This window comes from Nicotiana tomentosiformis, chromosome 4 (genome assembly GCF_000390325.3).
Source record: "Nicotiana tomentosiformis chromosome 4, ASM39032v3, whole genome shotgun sequence".
NCBI classification, from domain to species: Eukaryota; Viridiplantae; Streptophyta; class Magnoliopsida; order Solanales; family Solanaceae; genus Nicotiana; species Nicotiana tomentosiformis.
Genome location: NC_090815.1, coordinates 36,783,890 through 36,797,652, shown reverse-complemented (window position 1 = coordinate 36,797,652; position 13,763 = coordinate 36,783,890). Strand labels below are relative to the sequence as shown.

General features: G+C 36.9%; 1 long non-coding RNA gene across 1 annotated transcript; it reads left to right on the top strand.

Annotated features, from left to right (window-relative positions):
* Positions 1–202: 202 nt before the first annotated feature.
* On the top strand, positions 203–4,037 carry LOC104105102 (uncharacterized). The gene is made up of 3 exons (XR_688272.4): positions 203–363; positions 2,570–2,698; positions 3,778–4,037. It is a non-coding gene; the product is annotated as an uncharacterized lncRNA (long non-coding RNA).
* The last annotated feature ends 9,726 nt before the right edge of the window (positions 4,038–13,763 follow it).

Below are 13,763 nucleotides of genomic sequence, written 5' to 3'. Positions count from 1 at the left end.
CATTTATTTAGCGGCAATAAGGCAATGGTCGCTAATAAATTCATTAAGCTTAAATATTAGCGGCATATGACCATTAGTCAGTAAATGATATCCTTTTACCGGCAATAAAAAATAATAACCACTAAAAATTACTAATTGAAATTAATCTTTTATCATTTTAACTTTCCCTCCGCACAAAAAGAGAAACATCTTTCCCTCCAATTGTTTTGATACCTTTTATCGTTTCCCTCCCCAAATAGAAAATAATTGAATCAGTTGAATCGACTGTCGCTGCCACAAAAATCTTATTCGCTATTGTGTCAACGGCAGTGCGATTTACGAAAATTTACAGTGCATCAACGGCAGTGCCTATCTTCTTCCCAGGTAAATTCTCTTATTCCCCTGTTAACTTCTCTTCTTCCAATCGATTTACAGTAGATTTACAATAAATCAGTTCCTTGCAATCGATTTACAATAGATTTTGGATTGATGTTGGTCGATTGATTTACAATAGATTCTGTGTACATTAATCTGGTAAAACTCTATTTTTTTTGGACAAGAATTATCGATTCCCTCCAATTAGAAAGCAATAGGAAAACAACTAGACAACAATCGAAAGGGATCTGTCGTTGCCGCCTGCTATAAACCTAACTAGCTGCTGCGTTAACAGCCTGCTGTAGTGCCCGTCCATCTTCTTCCCATGTAACTTCTCTTCTTCCCCCGTTAACTTCTCTTCTTCCCCTGTTAAATCAGTCGCTTGCAATCGATTTACAGTAGATTTTGGATTAATGCTTGTCGATTGATTTACAATAGATTATGTGTACATTAATGTTATATGGTTGTTCTTATTTGGATGTAGAAAATCCTGATTTAGGAAGTTTGTTTCGGCCGATTATCTCTTATATCTAAATTTCTCCTATGTTATAAACCAATTTTTGGGAAAGAAACTCATATAGTTGCCGAGGTTAATGTTCTTGTACATGGGATTCGTGTTCTGTATGAAACGATGTATGTAGCATGGACAAAGATTTTTAGATCCTTTAATAAGCATGGACGCCTTTTGTTACTTTAAGAATGACCTTCAAATGGTGTAAAACAGGCCCTCGGCTATTCATATATTAGATTGAACTTTGTTAAGTGCTTAGATAAAGAATATAAATATATATAGTACCGCTGAGATATCTTTCTGATTGCAAAATCTATCTACTGCCAAGACTTATTCTTTTTTGTGTTAAAGGTCCATATCATGGGTGTGAGGTTTGCTAGAGCAGCAGTTATGAATAATCTATAAATTAGTGTACTATTGAGTTAAAAGAAATAGCATGCCTGTAGTAATTTGTAAATGATTATGAACCTATACTTACCAGAACATTTAAGGTTTTAGTTAGAGTAGTAGTACAAAATTCCATCCTTAAGAGAGAATTTCATTAAGTTAGTAACTAAGCTAAGGTACACAAGTTGTGGTATTTTTGTTTCTTTTCTATCATCATGGTAAGGAATGATGGATTATTCTAGTTCATACAATGATATGATAGACATTGCATCTTATGAACTTATATTTTCTTAGGAAAATTTGATTTTAAGAGGTCAGGTTTAGCTGTAGATTATTAAATAGGCTGTGAATATGTGAAAGTATTGCTTTTTTTTTTGTGTGTTTGCTAAGTCGTTAGTGATATTTGTTTGTTGTTAGATTGATAATCGATTGATTGAATTGATTCCTTCTCTGTTCTGGTATTATTTTATCAATTTGTTCCTTTGTATATTTCCTAAGGCTACCTTTCACCATATAAAAGCTCAATCGCTAATAGGACATCTCAACCACAGTAATTCAGTCGTTTGTTAAGAAACAACTTGGGATGTTAGCAATAGTCAGAATCCTTCGACAATCAGTACCCACTAGTTTGTGGTAGTAATAATTAGAATGTCCATTCTTAAAAAGTTGTATAATTTATAAGTTTAATAATTCTATTCTTAAAAAGTTTGTGAACCAATATGGTGAAAATCTGCAAGTTGTCTTTGGCTAGATGTCTTTTTCATATTTACATGTTTGTTCTATGATGACTATGATTTGTTTATAAATAGAAAATATTACATATCGATTCAGCCCCATGTATGTCACTACAATCATTGTCGTATAGTTAAAAAGTTCACACCCTTTTAGGCTTTGCATAATTTGATGAATTTTTCAAGTTTATTTACTCTGTCTCTTTCTTGTCATGTTTGGTTTAAGTAATCTTTAATTGAAACTTTAGATGGATGATTTCATAGTAATTATATTGGTTTTTTTATTTATAATTATGTAATTTTAATGTATAAACTAACTTATATTTCATTTAGCTTTAGAATAGTTAAACTGACGCTCAGTGAACGAAAGAGTTATAAACAAATTGGTAAAAATGGAGTGTAGAAACAAATTGGTAAAAATAGAATATAGAAATAAATTGGTTAATAGATTTATGTTTGATAGTTTTAATTGTTAAAATAATATCTTGGAGCTATGGAATTACCTACTAATAGGATAGTTATTTTATTTTGAACTACCTTTTTAATTAATACCTCCTTTTTACTAACAAATTTTTACCTCTTGCAGTAATCAATCACCTTGTTCATTATTAATGAATCTGTTTGCATTGAGATATGGGTGTAACCATGCATTGGTCAGTAACTATTTCTGCATCTCCGCTTCTCTGACAAATGATGATGCTACGCCTAGCATCAGGTACTTCGGCTAATAATTCAGTTGAATCACAACCAGACTATGCCTTGTTGTAAATTATTGTCTTAACTGGGATTGTCTTGGTTTATGCTTCTAGCTTGTGCATACAAAATTGTATTTTTCCTGCCAAATGTTAGGACTGAGTGTCATATTAATTGTCTGATGTAACTGCAGTGTCAAAATGTTAGATGGTTGGCACGTGCAAGTTCTTTGAACACTGTATTTAAACATGTTAGTTGAGGATTACTTTCTCTCAAGCTTACTATCTATTCAGCTTCATTGAGCATTACTTCCTGCTCCCTTAATTCATCTTTGAGTGCTGGTGATCTTGATGTATTCATTGAATTGAATCAATGAGTTGAGTCAAGCTTCTTGATTGAATTCTGGTTTGAATTGAGTGTTGGTTCGACTATCTGCTGCTAAGAAGATTGTTGGATTGAAGAATCAAACTGTTTTTACTAAGCTTCAGTAGGTAGTTGTTGAAGTTTGGGTTCAGAACAAAAGTTTGATCAGTTGAGTTCAGGCATCTTAATTCTTTAGCAGTTTATTTCTTAATTTGCACCACTATAGTATCTTAGTAAAGTGTGGACCGTTTTGAGTTGAAAAATGAAATCTTCAAGTGTTTGAACTAAGTTTGGCTACCAGCTGTGCACCAGTCTTATACCAGGCCTTTGATTGAATGACCTTATAGTAGAAGAACTCCCTAGTGCCCCCAACCAGTACCTTATTTCCCACAACACCTTAGTATACTTCAGTGTAGGTGTATATTGTTCCATCATGTTAAATAAATATGGCCACCTATGAAGGATGTTCTGAATACATGGCTTCCTTAATTTGATGAGAGACACCATAGTGGAGGAAATATGATAAATGACACTGCTGATAGTCTCTTTAAGTTTACTTTATTTTTCCTTTTTCCTTGTCTGTTCTAATCAATTTGATTGAAATGTTCATATTTTAGTTTAGTTATTTTTGCTTATAGATGTTAGGTGAGGGAGTTGGCTAATCTAACAGTGATGGAATCTTCAAGATGTTTTTTCACATTATACTTTATCTTTGGCACAATTATTTTATTATTTCAGGTCATACCGTCTGATGCTGGATAATTTAGCGGGTGAAAGATTTTAAAATGATAAAAAGTTGCGAAAATCATTTGAAGACCATCATTCGTCTGGATTAGTTATATAATGACACTAGCTATTTAGTCTAAACAATATATTTTTATGTTTTAAGTTACTGCGATATTAATGTTTTTGATTAGTTCTTCCTTTTGTTTGTTAAGATTAATGAGATATATTATATTTTTTTGAATTAATATTAATATATTTTATTATTTGAGTCATATTCTGTACGAATGTAGTAACTATTATTAATTGATGCTAAACTATTTATAATTGATGTAAAACAATTGCCGTTAAAGATATTGACTTTTAGCGGCAATTTAGTTAAACATATTAGCCATTAGAATGGAAGCTAAAAGGGCAAACTAAGATACTTTCAGATTGCCATTAAAGATGCGAACTTTTAGTGGCAATTATTTTTAATTTAGCAGCTATAAAAATAGATGCTAAAGAAGTATAATTAGCCGTTTGGATTGGATTTTGTAGCCATTATAATTGCCACAAACAATTACCCTTAAAGATGCGAATTTTTAGCGGCAACTATTTTGAATGTAGCGGCTATAATAATGGACGCTAAAGAAGTATAATTAGCAGTTTTGGATTGTATTTAGTAGCCATTATAATTGCCGCAAATCATTGCCGTTAAAGATAATAATTTTTATCGGCAATAAAACATACTGTTTACCAGCTTTTGCGAGAAAAGCCGCTAAAGGCTTTGGCGACCCCGATTTCAGCGACAAAAGACTAATTACCGGTAAAAGATATAGCGGCTATTATTATTGCCGCTAAAGGTCTTATTTGTAGTAGTGTAAATTGATTAATTATGAATATTAGAGTATATTTTGATTGGACTGCATCTTATTTGACTAGTTTTGGATTGGCGGGCATCAGTTTGGGGTGTTAGAGAGGCTTTGGAGCCGGTTATGGAATTTCGGAGCGAGGTAAGTCTATTGTCTAACCCTATGAGTGATAAATTACCCCTAGGTGTTGTAAATTTATGTGTACAACTTGTTGCGGTACGAGGTGACAAGAGTCCGTACATAATTATATTCATGTTGTTGTCCGGGTAGACTTAAGTTCACACCATGTTGTACCTGTACTATAGGGATTATCCTTTCTTGTTTAATTCCTTACTTTACATTTCTACTTGAGACTAGACTTGCTATTGTAGATACTTCACGATTTTTCACCGAATAACTTTACTCCTCCTAGGGCATGTTTTCGTGATATATATATACTTCATTGAAAGGTTTTTGTTAAAGAAATTACAACTCACACGTTTATTCGTAAGTGGGGTCAAGGACCCGTCAAAACTTCTTATTCTAAATGGGAGCGGGCCGTTCGCCTCGGCAGGAATTTGTATTTCACTCTTATGGGATCGGGCAGTTCGCATCGGCAGGATTTATGTACCACACTCTCATGGGAGCGGGCCGTTCGCCTTTGAAGTTTAATAGATGTATCTATGGTTTGGGCCGTTCGACCCTCGGCAGTACACAGTTTAAATTTTTATGTTGGATCGGGTCGTTATCCTCGGGATTTCCTATATCATATCCTTATGGATTCGTGCATAATATTTGGCAAAAAGCCAGTATATCTGTGAGTTTTTCCGATTTGAGTTATGACGATCTATCTGATGAGATCCACTATATATATATATATATATGCTCCGGTTGAGGAGCAATTTTCTAGTAGGAGATTGAGTTTATTGTAAGGAGGATAATTGTACCACATATTTACACTTGTTTATTCCATGTATTTACGTTGCATCGTATTTTCTCACCTCCTTACTGTACTTGATATTATTGGACCACTGGTAAGTGTCGATGTCGACCCCTCATCACTACTTCTTCGGGGTTAGGCTAGATACTTACTAGGTACACGTTGATTTCGTACTCATACTACACTTGCTGCACATTCTTGTTCAAGTACATATGTGACTAGTGGCCTTGTGAGAACAGAAGCGCGTATGCATGCAGGGACTCACATGAGCTGCATTTCCATATTACGACCCGCAGCTGGCAGAGTCTCCTTCAAAGTATTTATATTTCTCCTGTCCAAATTTGTATTCCGGACAGATACTGTATTTTATTTTACATTCCTAGTTTATGCTCATGCACTTGTGACACCGGATTTTGGGGTGATTATGGATTGTTCTGTATTGAAATTGTTAAGAATATTATTATTTACACTGTGAATTCCATCTTTTACTATTTAATCGAAGAAAAATATGATTTCAAAAATATTAAAAATGAGAACCAAATTAAGTATTTATTTTTGGCTTGCCTGACAGCGGTGTCCTGTGCCATCACGACCTTTAATGGATTTTGGGTCATGACATATAGATTAATAACTTAATAGCGGAAAAATCATGAAATATCTGATGTGAATAACAAAAATATAGCTACAACCTTTCCCAAAATCTGGTGTCAACGAGTACATGAGTACTACTAAATAACAAGATACAAGCAAAATCCTCTAATACAATTGTCTGAATAATAGAATAGTAAAGAGAAATCACATAAAGAGAATTTCAAGGACTGCAGACGACATAGCAGCTACCTCGTAGTCTCCCAACAACTAATAGCAACTCAACTCTGGAAATCGCCTCGACCGGATGCACATGGATATGCTCACGAAGTGCTAAATATAATATGAGTACAACCGACCACATGTACTCAATAAGTAACAATATTAACCTTGGGCTAAAAGCAGTGACGATCTTAGAAACAATAGTCTTAATAACCAGTAACAATTTAGAATATAACGAGAACCAGTAGAAACAAGTAACTCAATGATATTGTGTACAACTTATTCATATTTCAGAAAATTTAGGCATGCTTTCAAGTATAATAGTTAAAGCCCGACACAGACAAAACATTTCAATTATCAGTTAGCATGAAGAAAGTACATCTCTATGCCTACATGTCAATCAACAATATCATAGTGGATCCATCAATATTCACACTTAGCACTGTACTGGTGCCTGGCATAACTGCCCATCATCAAAGCACGTATATAAAATATTATGTCTGCGCCCACTGCTGGCGTGTCAGACTCCGGAGGGGCGGATCCTGCCCAAGTGCTAATCATAATCATTTAGCCCAATGGTAAGGCGTGGTGCATGCATCGCCCCAAAACAATAACACTTAGCCCAATATGGGCCTGGCGGACGCGTCACCTCAAAATCAGTACCAAACCGTCTCTATGGCACAGACTCAGTCATTTACCGTTCAAGTCTCAGATAAACACATCTCAAAATACTCAGGTTATCAATGTTATACATAAGCGGAATCAACAACATATGAGGAATCAAATAGAAACACCGAGATAGTGATATCACACACAGATATTGAATCATGAATGAGAACATCTGTACAATAAGGCAAATAGCTCCGAAATAGCAAGGATATCCCTAACAAGTCTCAAACAGGTAGAACATAGCCTAGACATGATGTCTAATATGAATCACAGTTCAAATAATCAAGCAAGTGGGGAACATGCAGGTATAACAAGGTATAATAGTAAAACCAGCCCGGCAATAGGCTAAAGGCCTCCCCACATCATGAACACACCGATGCACATACACACGCCTGTCACCTAGTGCGTACGTCACCCCAATGTCTTTCATATAACGTAGTTCTCTGGGTTCTCAAATCCAAGTTTAGATGTATTACTTACCTCAAAAAGAGCGCGAATCAATACTTCAAAAGGTCCTTGCCTCGTGAAACGGCCTCCAAACGACTCGAATCTAGTCACAAACAACTTAATAACATCAAACAATGTCGTAGGAAATAACTCCAAACAATAAAGATAAAGTATTTAACTCAAATCAAAAAGTCAACCCCGAGCTCCCACCTGGGAACCCGACAAAATTCATAAATTCTGAAGACCCATTCAATAATGAGTCCAACCATACAAATTTCATCCATTTCCATCCATAAAATAGACCCTCAAATCATCAAATCCCACTCTTCAATACCATGATCTAAAATTCACAAATTTCACCTCAAACACACTTAAACTAGGTGTAATAATCAATTTGTAATCAATATCTATCAATAAATGTGATGAATCTTCACTTACCTCTTCAATGGTAGCAAAATACCTCACAAAAATCGCCCTTAGCTGATCCTCAAAACTTTCCAAATGATAAAAATCACGAAACCCTTCGAAATATAACATATCCAGTCAATCCGCACCCGCGACTCACTTAACCGCATCTGCGATTCCGCAAGTGCGGTCGAATTGCGCATCTCCGGTCTGCCTGAAGCCTACGCTTTTCCGTTTCTTCGAGTCCGCCTCTGCGGACAACCTTCAAACATGTGCTTCCACAAATGCGGCTGCCCGTCTGCATCAGCAATCACAGCCTTGCCTAGTTCAACTAGGGGTGGGCGTCGGTTGGTTCAGTCGGTTAGTATGAAAGTACGGTTCGGTCCATCGATTTTCGGTTTTGTAATATTAATAACCAAACCAAACCAAAATATTTACGGTTCGGTACGATTTTTTTAAGGTTCGATTCGGTTCGGTTATTTCCGGTTTAGTTTTTCGGTTATTAACTGTGTAAGCTTGATATGTGTTGACTCATTGGAATAATTCTTGTGGTGCTAAAATCTTACATAATCTATGACTTTTTTCATTATTCTCTCCAGCAAATCTAGGAAATAATTGAGGGACAACATGTAAATCTAGGAAACAATTGAAGGACAGCATGTAAGTTAACAGACAATGACCAAAATACGATCAAATCTTGGTCTTCTTGACCTACCAATTACCCTCGATAAGTGGGGGTGCTACTGATGGCAATCTCCCCAGTTCAAATCCCACTTCAATCACCACTCTATGCCATTCTGAGATTGAGGAATTTAGCAAAGGCAAATCTTATTTTTCTGTGAATTGTTTTTTACTTTTTTTATTTTTTTCAAATTGATTTGCCTAAATTTATAAAAGTTTCTTTCACTTTTCTTCAGACGGGCTTTCTAAGATTTTTTGAATATATTGTTTTGTTTTTTTTCCTTTCACTTCTTCAACAGAAAGAAGTTTGATTGAAGAATCTATCCAAAAACTTTCAGTTGAATACCTGAAAAGGGAATAAATCCTATCGTTCTTTGTGGCGTAAGAACGGCAGCAGGAAGAAAGAAAATAAATTTATTTGGCTTGGTGAACAAAAATTATTTTCTAATTATATACTCATTGATATAGGTACACGACTGAAGCGCATGGCCTAAAACTAGATATTACATAAACACTCTTGGAATTAAGGAGCCGGAGATCTATCGGAAACAACCTCTCTACTTTCACAAGGTAGGGGTAAGGTCTGCGTACACTCTACTCCTCCGAGACCTCACTTTTGTAGGATTATACACTGATTTTTTTTTTTTTGTTGTTGTTGCTATAACAAAGATTACTCCAAATATATATTTTTACACTGAAGTAAATACTGGAACAAACCGGAGGAAAAACTACTAAAAAGGATCCATACAACTAGATATGATTAACATTTATCATTTTTAAGAACTCATAATTTTTTGTTAATTTTTATTTAATTACGCAAAATTATTCTAAATAAAATTTAATGGTGCTCTAAAGAAGCATGTTATATATCTATCTATATCTATATTATATTATATTAAACGCATGAAGGCCCTTAGTAAAATATCATTCCCCTTTTTTTACCCTTTAAAAATAGATTTCATACTAGACAAAATAGTCATTTTAATTATTTACTTAATATTTAGGACTTTAAAATCAATTAAGATTTTGGTTATTAGACTTTCCTTATTTGAATTATAAAGAATGTCCTAAATTTTAGGACTTTAAAATCACTTAAAATTTTGCCACATAGAAATCATTTTCTTACCAAAGTTGATTAATTGTTAGTCTTTCTTTATTTATTATTCTGCACTTGTTTGTAGAATGTCTAAAATAAAAACGTAGAGTCTCATTGCCATTTGACAAATTTAATAACAAGGTCATTACGTTACTATTTTAATTGTAGGATTCTGTAAAGGAATTTTTACATTCCTATACACTATTTAAAATTTTATTACCCTCCCTACTCAAGTTTCAATTTAATTACATCCTATATACAAATTTACCAATTCTATACACTTTAGGAATTAAATGAGTATCCCTTTATATTAGGAATCAATTATTTCACATCCTTATTCTCTCTCTCTCATACGATCTCTCTCTCTCTCTCTCTCTCTCTCTCTCTCTCTCTCTCTCTCTCCTTCTCTCTTTATCTCTCAATCCCTAATTCCAGTAATGTAGAGCAAAGGAAAAAAGAGCAGCGATTCCACCATTGACAGCCATTAAAAAGTTTTGAAGCTTTGAATTCGAATTTGGATTTTCAAAAACTATTATTTGTTTGGATTGGGTGTTGTTGCAAACAATTGGGAATATTGTTTGGAGTTTATATCTCAATTTTTAGGGTGTTTTGGTAAAGATTTGTCACGACCCAAAACCTAACCCGTCGTGATGGCGCCTATCGGTGGTACTAGGCAAGCCGACATTCCCAAAATAATAAACTAAATATAAAAGTAAAGTAAAGCGTTCCATATCAGGAATTTTTCATAAAATCAAAGTTGAACTCAATATAGAATCAAAAATGCGGAAACCAATCCCAAACATCGGAGTGTCACTAGTCATGAGCATCTAGATAACCAAACTAATACAACCAATGTCTAAGTATCAATACAAGACAGAAAAAAATATATAGAAGGAGAGACAAGGCCCTGCGGACGCTGGCAGGTACCTCGTAGTCTCCGGTACTCGATCCTCCTGGACTCAACGACCTTCGCAATCAAACACACCCGGATCTGCACATGAGATGAATGGTGTAGCATGAGTACAACCAACTCAGAAAGTAACAGAAATAAATAGGGAACTGAGAAGCAATGACGAGCTATACAGTACAGTTCATTTTTAAAACTTTTCAGTAAAGAGCGAACATGTTTTCAAATCCTTTGGTATAAGTCAAAACAGTTCACGTTCATGTAAAACGGATATGGATCTTCCAGAAATTTCACAACAATAACAGATAACAACCAAGTGCAACAATAAATAAAGCAGATACAACCTCTTAAGGCAGCAGTCACTCAACCCATCTCAACCTCACACTCACGACTCTCAGCCCTCAATACACACTCTCAATAGGTACCTGCGCTCACTAGGGGTATTCAGACTCATGAGGGGCTCCTACAACCCAAGCTCTATAAGCACGGACAACTCACGTGCTATAATATTATATCTGGATCCGCACGGACGACTCACGTGCCATAGTATAAATATAAGGATCTACACGGATAACTCACGTGTTGCACGGACAACTCACGTTCCATAGAACAATACCTCACAACCAGGCCTTCAGCCTTACTCAGTCATGAACCTCTCTAGTCTCACAGCTCTCAAAAATGAAAGGGAAAGCAACCCAAATCAAAGTGTTACAGTAAATCATCAGGGAAAAACAAATAACAGAGACTGAGGTAAACATGTACAAGAATCACTATGACTAAGTATAACTACCACGAACGGAATATAGCCTAAGCATGACTTCTAACATGAAAGGCAGTCAAGTTCTAGTAAAAACAGGAATGCACATAAACACAAATAAAGGCTATTAGACTTTACAGTCTCCCGAGACAGACCAAGTCTCAATCCCCCACGGTGTACAGCCACATGCCTGTCACCTAGCATGGGTGCCACCTCCAAACAGTCACATTATACCAAACTTCGGGTTGCATACCCTCAAGACCAGATTTAAAACTGTTACTTACCTCAACAGCGTAGAACTCCTACTCCGGAATGCTCTTGCCTCTCGATTCGGTCTCCAAATGCTCCTAATCTATTCATAATCAGTACAATACTATCAATTTATGCTAAAGGACTGAATTCCACAAGAAAAATACCAAATTAGACTCAAAATCCGAAATTGGCTCAAACCCGGCCCCCGGGCACACGTCTCGAAATCCGACAAAATTTACAAAACTAGAAATCCCATTCACTCACAAGTCTAACCATACCAAATTCATCAAAATTCGACATCGTTTGGTCCTTCAAATCCTTAAATTACTCTCCAAAAATCCCAAGCCCTAACCCCTCATTTTCACTAATTACATGATTAAACAATGGGAAATCACCATATATATGAGTATTAGGCTCAAGCAACTTACCTCACTGATATCCCTTGAATCATCCTTCAAATATCACTCCAAAAGCTCCAAAACCGACTTGAAAAATGGTGGAAATGAACCAAGTTCGCGAAGGGTTCTATTTATTGTTTCTGCCAAGGCATTTCGCACCTGCGAAAAATTTCACGCTTCTGCGCCACCGCACCTGTGGTCCAAACAACCGCACCTGCGCAAGTCACTTAAATGCCCAGACTCTGCACCTGCGCTCCATTTCCACATCTGCGACCATGCAGGTGCGAAAAATACCTCGCACATGCGGACCCAGCCTGGCTTGACACTTTCCGCACATGCGACCTCTTGTGCGTTTCTGCAGCCTCGCAGGTGCGGGAACTTCATCGCACCTGCGCCTTCTGCCCAACTCCTCCAATTTCGCATCTGTGACATCCCGCTCGCTTCAGCGGGGCTCGCACCTGCGATGAGACATCCGCAGGTGCGATGACAGCTGAGTTCCAACTTCAGCAATCCTCCAATATCCAAACTTGTTCCTTTAATCATCCGAAATCAACCTGAGGCCCTCGGGATCTCAACCAAAAATACCAACAAGTCATATATCAACATAAAAATTAGTTGAACCTTCGAATCACTCAAAACAATATCAAATCACCAAATTACCTTCGGATTCATGCCTAAGTACTTCTAAATCTTCCAATTTTGACAACCGATGCCGAAACCGACCAAACCACGTCCGCATGACCTCAACATTTGCACACACATCATAAATGACACTACGAACCTACTCCAACTTCCGGAATTCCATTCCGACCCCGATATCATATTTTACATTACCGACGGAAATCGCCAAATTTTCAACTTTCGCCATTTCAAGCCTAATTCCACTCCGGACCTCCAAAACACATTCCGGATGCGCTCCTAAGTCCAAAATCACCTAACAAAGCTAATGGAACCATCAGAATTAAATTCCGAGATTGTTTACACATAGGTCAACATCCAGTGGACTTTTCCAACTTAAGCTTCTAGTTTAGAGACTAAGTGTATAATTCCACTCCGAAACTACTCTGGACCCAAACCAACCAACCTGGTATAACATAATATAGCTGAAAAGCACAAAATGAAGAAGAAATGGGGGAAACGGGGCTATGATTCTCGAAACGACCGGTCGGGTCATTACATCCTCCCCCTCTTAAACAGTCGTTCGTCCTCGAACGGGTCTAGAAACATACCTGGAGTCTCGAATAGGCGTGGATATCTGCTCCGCATCTCCCGCTCGGTCTCCCAGGTGGCCTCCTCCACAGGCTGACCTCTCCACTGCACCTTTACTGAAGTTATATTCTTTGACCTCAACCTTCGAACGTGCCGATCCAAAATAGCCACCGGCTCCGCCTCATAAGCCATATCACCCTCCAACTGAACCGTGCTGAAATCCAAAACATGGGATGGATCTCCAATATACTTCCGGAGCATGGAAACATGAAATATTGGGTGCACACTCGACAAGCTGGGTGGCAAGGCAAGCTTATAAGCCACCTCCCCTATCCTCTGAAGCACCTCAAAAGGCCCAATGAACCGGGGGCTCAACTTGCCCCTCTTCCCAAACCTCATAACACCCTTTATGGGTGATACCTTCAGCAAAACCTTCTCCCCAACCATGAAAGATACATCACAGACCCTCCTGTCCGCATAGCTCTTCTGCCTAGAATGCACCTTGCGAAGCCGCTCCTGAATCAATTTCACCTTATCTAATGCATCCTGGACCAAGTCCGTACCCAAGAGCCTAGCCTCACCCGGATCGAACCATCC